This window comes from Pongo abelii, chromosome 3, assembly GCF_028885655.2.
Source record: "Pongo abelii isolate AG06213 chromosome 3, NHGRI_mPonAbe1-v2.0_pri, whole genome shotgun sequence".
In the NCBI taxonomy this organism is placed as follows: domain Eukaryota; kingdom Metazoa; phylum Chordata; class Mammalia; order Primates; family Hominidae; genus Pongo; species Pongo abelii.
Genome location: NC_071988.2, coordinates 187,589,361 through 187,595,169, shown reverse-complemented (window position 1 = coordinate 187,595,169; position 5,809 = coordinate 187,589,361). Strand labels below are relative to the sequence as shown.

Below are 5,809 nucleotides of genomic sequence, written 5' to 3'. Positions count from 1 at the left end.
GTGGAATTCACATGAATTGAATTATTGCCCTTATAAAAGAAGTCTGAAAAAGACCTCTCACTTCTTTTACCACATGGGGACACAGTAAAAAGGCGGCATCTATGAACCAGAAAGTAGGTTCTCACCAGACACCAGATCTGCTGATGCCTTGACCTTGGACTGCCCAGACTCTTGAACAGTGAGAAATAGATTTCTGTTGTTTATGAGCACTCCAGTCTATGGTATTTTGTTGTAACATCCCAAAAGAACTAAAACTGGAACCTACACACACTTCTTTCTGTCAAGCCAACCTAAAGTACGTTGGCGACAACATGACAGTCTATCCCTAAATATTTTAGCACATAGCTCTCACAAACAAGGCCATTCTCTCACACAACCTAACACCATTACCAGGCCTTTTGTTTTTTGTTGTAGTTGTTGTTGTTGTTGTTGTTTTGAGACGGAGTTTCACTCTTATTGCTCATGCTGGAGTGCAGTGCCATGATACTGGCTCACTGCAACCTCCGCCCCCTAGGTTCAAGCAATTCTCCTGCCTCAGCCTCCTGAGTAGCTAGGATTACAGGTGCCCACCACCACGCCTGGCTAATTTTTGTATTTTTAGTAGAAATGGGGCTTCGCCATGCTCCAAGCTGCTCTCGAACTCCTGACCTCAGGTGATTCACCCGCCTCAGCCTCCAAAAGTGCTGGGATTACAGGCGTGAGCCACCATGCCCGGCCTACCAGGCCTTTTAAAAAGTGAATTCAGGGGCTGCAGCAGTGCTGGCTTTAGGTGATGACATGGTGAGGAGTGGGTTTGGGGCATGAGAATCACAAGGCCGTTTCTAAGCCTCTCTCTTTACTTCTCTGGGTCTTCTCAGAGAAAAAAGGCTGAGAAAATTACTTTTCCTGCTAAAACACACCACCAGCTTTCATGAAAGTGAATAGAGAAATGAAGCGCCTTTATGTGGATGGCCTTAGCCAGGAAATTTCTGAGACAGTCCTCCAAAATCAGTTCAGCAGATTTGCAGAAGTTTCAGATGTGGAGATCATCACATGGAAAGATGACCAAAGAAACCCACAGAAAGTCTTTGCATATATCAACATCAGTGTAGCAGAAGCAGACCTGAAAAAATGTATATCTGTTTTAAATAAAACAAAATGGAAAGGTAGAACATTACAAATTCAACTAGCAAAAGAAAGCTTTTTGCAGATTGGCCCAAGAGAGAGAAGAAACAAAAGCTAAGAAAGGAAAATCAACAACAGGTAACACCAACTTGTTAGAAAAGATAGGAGGAGTGGAATTGCATATGAAAGCTGCGCCAGGGTATAAGAATTGGGTTGTGAGAAAATTTGGAAGACTGTTACTTGTTCTTCACCTTAAAAATTATCATAAATGTAAAATTATAAAATATGATCCCTCAAAATACTGCCACAACCTAAAGAAGTAGGGGAGGATTTCACAAACGCCATTCCTATATCCATCCTGACTTGTGAACTGGAAGGAGGGAATGATCCTATGAGTAAGAAATGGTGAGGAGACTTCTCTGACTTTCATGACCCTCCCAAGAAGATGATAAAAGTGCAGAAGGATGAGAGTTCCACTGGGTCTCTGGCCATGAGTCCAAGGCTCAGGTGGGTAATAGAGAGACCACACTTAACACAGCAACAAGCTGCACAAAAAAAGAACTTCTAATTCCGCTACTCCTAAATTATCTCCTATACCTGTTTCTGATACTCAGAAACTTTAAAATCTACCCTTTAGGACTTCTGGATTGGAAACTGCCAAGAAGAGAAATGGCATTTCTGATATGATATTGATTCCAAAGATGAATTAAGAATGATGGTTGCAAAAGAGGAAAACTTACAGAGAACTACACAATTCTCAATAAATGAATCTGAAAATGATCCCTTTGAAGTTGTAAAGGATGACTTCAAATCAGGAGTTCACAAATTGCATTCTTCCACAGGTTTAGGTATCAAAAATAATGTCTCTTGCCATGACAGTGATGATGATATTACGAGAAATGATTGTGAGTATGACTCAGGAGATACAGATGAAATCATTGCGATGAAAAAAAAATGTTGCTAAGGTCAAAAACAGTACAGAATTTTCACAAATGGAAAAATCTACAGACAAGAAAACTTCCTCCAAAAATAGAGAAAACTGTGACCTTTCTGATCACTGTATTAAAGTACAAAAAAGAAAAAGCAATGTAGAGTCAGCCTTTGGTCGTGGATTAAAGGCTCTTAATCGCAAATCTCCCTCTCACTCCAATAGCAATGAAGATGCTGATTCTGCATCAGAATTAGCTGACTCTGAAGGAGACAAGGAGTATAATGCCATAATGAAAAACCACCTTCATGTGAATCTCACTTTAGCTGATTTGGAACAATTGGCTGGCAGTGAACAGAAGGTTTCCAATGAAGATACTGAGAGTGACGGACCAGAAACCACCACACAATGCAAGTCTGACAGAGGCTCCAACAGCCCCAAGACTCCCACTGGCCTCCACAGACGCAGACACTGTATTTGTCCTGAGGACACTGTGGCTTCCCTGTTAGAAGGAGAGGAGAGCACCTGTGGCAAACAGAAACCAAAGGAAAACAACTGAAAGCCAGAATTCCAGGTTTTCAAGGGAGTAGGCTGTTTATATGAAAAAAGAGTCAATAAAAAAATCCTTGAAAGACAATGTTGCCTCTAACAATATTAATAAAGATAAGAATTCCATGAAACATGTGGATCCCAGGATCATATCCATGGAAGATGGGTCCCCATATGTTAATGGCTCATTGGGTGAACTGACTCTGTGCCAACATGCAAAGAAGGCAAATGGCCCAAACTATATTCAGCTTCAAAAAAGACAGAACACTTCTGAGAGCCAGGATTGCAAGGCAGTGTCCACTAGCAGTTCTAAAAAGAGAAGTAAGAATTCTATTTCTAGTTTATTGCCATTAAAAGATAAGAAGTCCTTAAGTCTTAGTGCAAAGTCTCACAACATAGGCTTTGACACAACAGCTGCCATAGTACCACAAAGACAGAAGCTTCAGAGGAAGAGAGGTCTAATTCAAGCAGCCTCACATCTCTTGAGAAATCACCAAAGGTCTCATCCAAGGACACTCAGGAAATCAAAACTGATTTCTCACTTTCTATTAGTAATTCATCAGATCTGAGTGCTAAGGATAAACATGCTGAAGACGACGAGAAGCATTTGGCAGTCTTGGAAGTGAGGCAAAAAGCAAAAGAAGTGCAGAAGAAGCCGGTGCATAATGATCTGGCAAATTTGGATGGTCATCTAGAGGATAAACTAACATACATCATCTTCGGTTCTGACAGTGAATGTGAAACAGAGGAGATATCAACTCAGGAGCAGAGCCATCCAGGAGAGGAATGGGTGGAAGAGTCTATGGGTAAAACATCGGGGAAGCTGCCTGATAGCAGTGATGACGAGGAATCTGATTCTGAAGATGACAGTAAAAGGTTCAAAATTAAACCTCAGTTTGAGGGCAGAGCTGGACAGAAGCTCATGGATTTATAGTCACACTTTGGCACTGATGACAGATTCTGCATGAATTCTCAATTTCTAGAAAGTGACAGTGAAGAGGAACAGGAAGAGGTAAATGAAAAGAAACCTGCTAGGAAGAAGAGCTTGCTGAAGAAAAAAAGAAAGCCCTGGATGTTGTACAAAGTGTTTTGAAAATCAACTTAAGCAATTCTACAAAGGATCAGTAGCTGCTAAGAAATTTAAGGGCATCATACATTATGGTCCAACAAAGCAAGACCATGCCACTTACAAAAGAAAACGAGATGATAAACCAAAAGAAAGTAAAGAAAAACGAAAAAAGAAAAGGGAGGAAGCTGAAAAGCTACCTGAGGTGTCTAAAGAAACATATTATAACATTGCTATGGATCTGAAAGAAATATTTCAAACTTCAAAATATGCCAGTGAAAAGGAAGCGGACACACCCTGGAATGAGGAGTGTGGTAAAGAGAAACCTGAGGAAATCCAGGACCCTGCAGCTCTGACCAGTGGGGCTTAGCAGCCCAGCAGGTTCATTCTCCTTTTTTGATTCAGACACTAAAGACATAAAGGAAGAGACCCACAGAGTTGAAACAGTGAAACCTGGAAAGATTGTCTTTCCAGGTTTCTGGAGATGAGGAAGACCCTTGTTTCCAAGACTGCAGTTCAGAAGAGGAAGATGTTACTGAAGGAACAGATCACAGAAAGTCCAGTCCTGGAGAAGCATCATTACCTGAGAAAGAGACCACTAGATTTTTCTTTTTCTCTAAGAATGATGAAAGACTTCAAGTAGAAGTAGGTTCTGATTTATTCTGGAGAGGAATGGGAAGTAATATTAGCAGGAACTCTTGGGAGGCCAGAACAAACAATTTGCGTATGGATTGTCAGAAGAAACATAAAGATGCAAAAAGGAAAATGAAACCAAAATAACAAATATCAGCATTGAGTTTGATACTGAATGTGAACAAGGCTCGCCTTAAGGAAACTGACCCAGAAAATAGTTGTAGCTGACAAAAAATAAATATCAGAGTGGAGGAATTTTAAAAATCTGGCTGGTGGAATATCATTCTGGTTGTCATCTTTTTCTGTGGAACTCCTCTGCATTTCTTCGTAAGTAATTACTTCAAAAAATTAAATTCAACTTCTTAAAAAGGAAAAAAAAAAGTGAATTCAATAACATCATTAAACATCTTAGCCCTAGTCAAATTGCCCCACCTGTCCTCAAAATGTCTTTTATAGCTGTTTAAAATTCAGCATCCAGCCAAGCTCACACATTACACTTGGATGCTGTATTTCTTTAGTCTTCCATTTTGACCCTCTGCTCTTCCTGACACGAAATCCTTTGACAAGTCCGAGCCAATTGTTCTCCAGAATGTTCCATCTCCTAAATTTGTTTGACAGTTTCCTCATGATTGGATTTAGACAAGACATTTCTGGCAAGAACTCCACTTAGGTTATGCTGTGTACCTCCCACTCCATAACATCCGGAGGCACCTAATAGCCTAACCCATTGTTGCAATCGAGAGTTTGACGATTTGGGACAATGGTAACTGCCAGGTCTCTCCATTGCAAAGGCATACTTTATCACATCGTAATTAATAAATAATACATAGTGTGATTTTTCAAAACTGTGTGAATCCCTCAACAATCTTGCACCCAATGGTTTTTAGCATTCAAGATGTTTCTCACCTAAATCAATTATTATACTGGCAAGTTTGCAAAACAGAGATTTTCTAATTCTATAATTCTTTCTGTACTTATTAGCTGGCATTCTGCTTTAAAGAAAAGCTTTTCTTTTCTCCTGTTCTCTGTCTTCCTCCCTCTCTTTCTTTCTTCCTAATATCACTTTGGAATCAAGAAATGTTTATATTTTGCCGGGTGCAGTGGCTCACGCCTGTAATCCCAGCACTTTGGGAGGCCGAGGTGGGCGGATCACGAGGTCAGGAAATCAAGACCTTCCTGGCTAACATGGTGAAACCCCGTCTCTACTAAAAAAAAATACAAAAAAATTAGCCGGGCGTGGTGGTGGGCGCCTGCAGTCCCAGCTACTCTGGAGGCTGAGGTAGGAGAATGGCCTGAACCCGGGAGGCGGAGCTTGCGGTGAGCCCGGATCTCACCGCTGCACTCCAGCCTGGACGACAGAGAGAGACTCCATCTCAAAAAAAAAAAAAAAAAGAAAAAAGAAAAAAAAGACATGTTTATATTTGTTATATTTCAGTATAATTACTATTGTTTTTGAAGTTCAAATTATCCCAAATTAGGTTAATAGGAGTCCTTTTCAGTCAGCTCTTTGGTTTTTCGATAACTCTATC

General features: G+C 40.5%; 1 pseudogene; it reads left to right on the top strand.

The window, feature by feature from the left end:
- Positions 1-910: 910 nt before the first annotated feature.
- Positions 911-4,427, top strand: LOC100459124 (nucleolar protein 8-like; annotated as a pseudogene).
- The last annotated feature ends 1,382 nt before the right edge of the window (positions 4,428-5,809 follow it).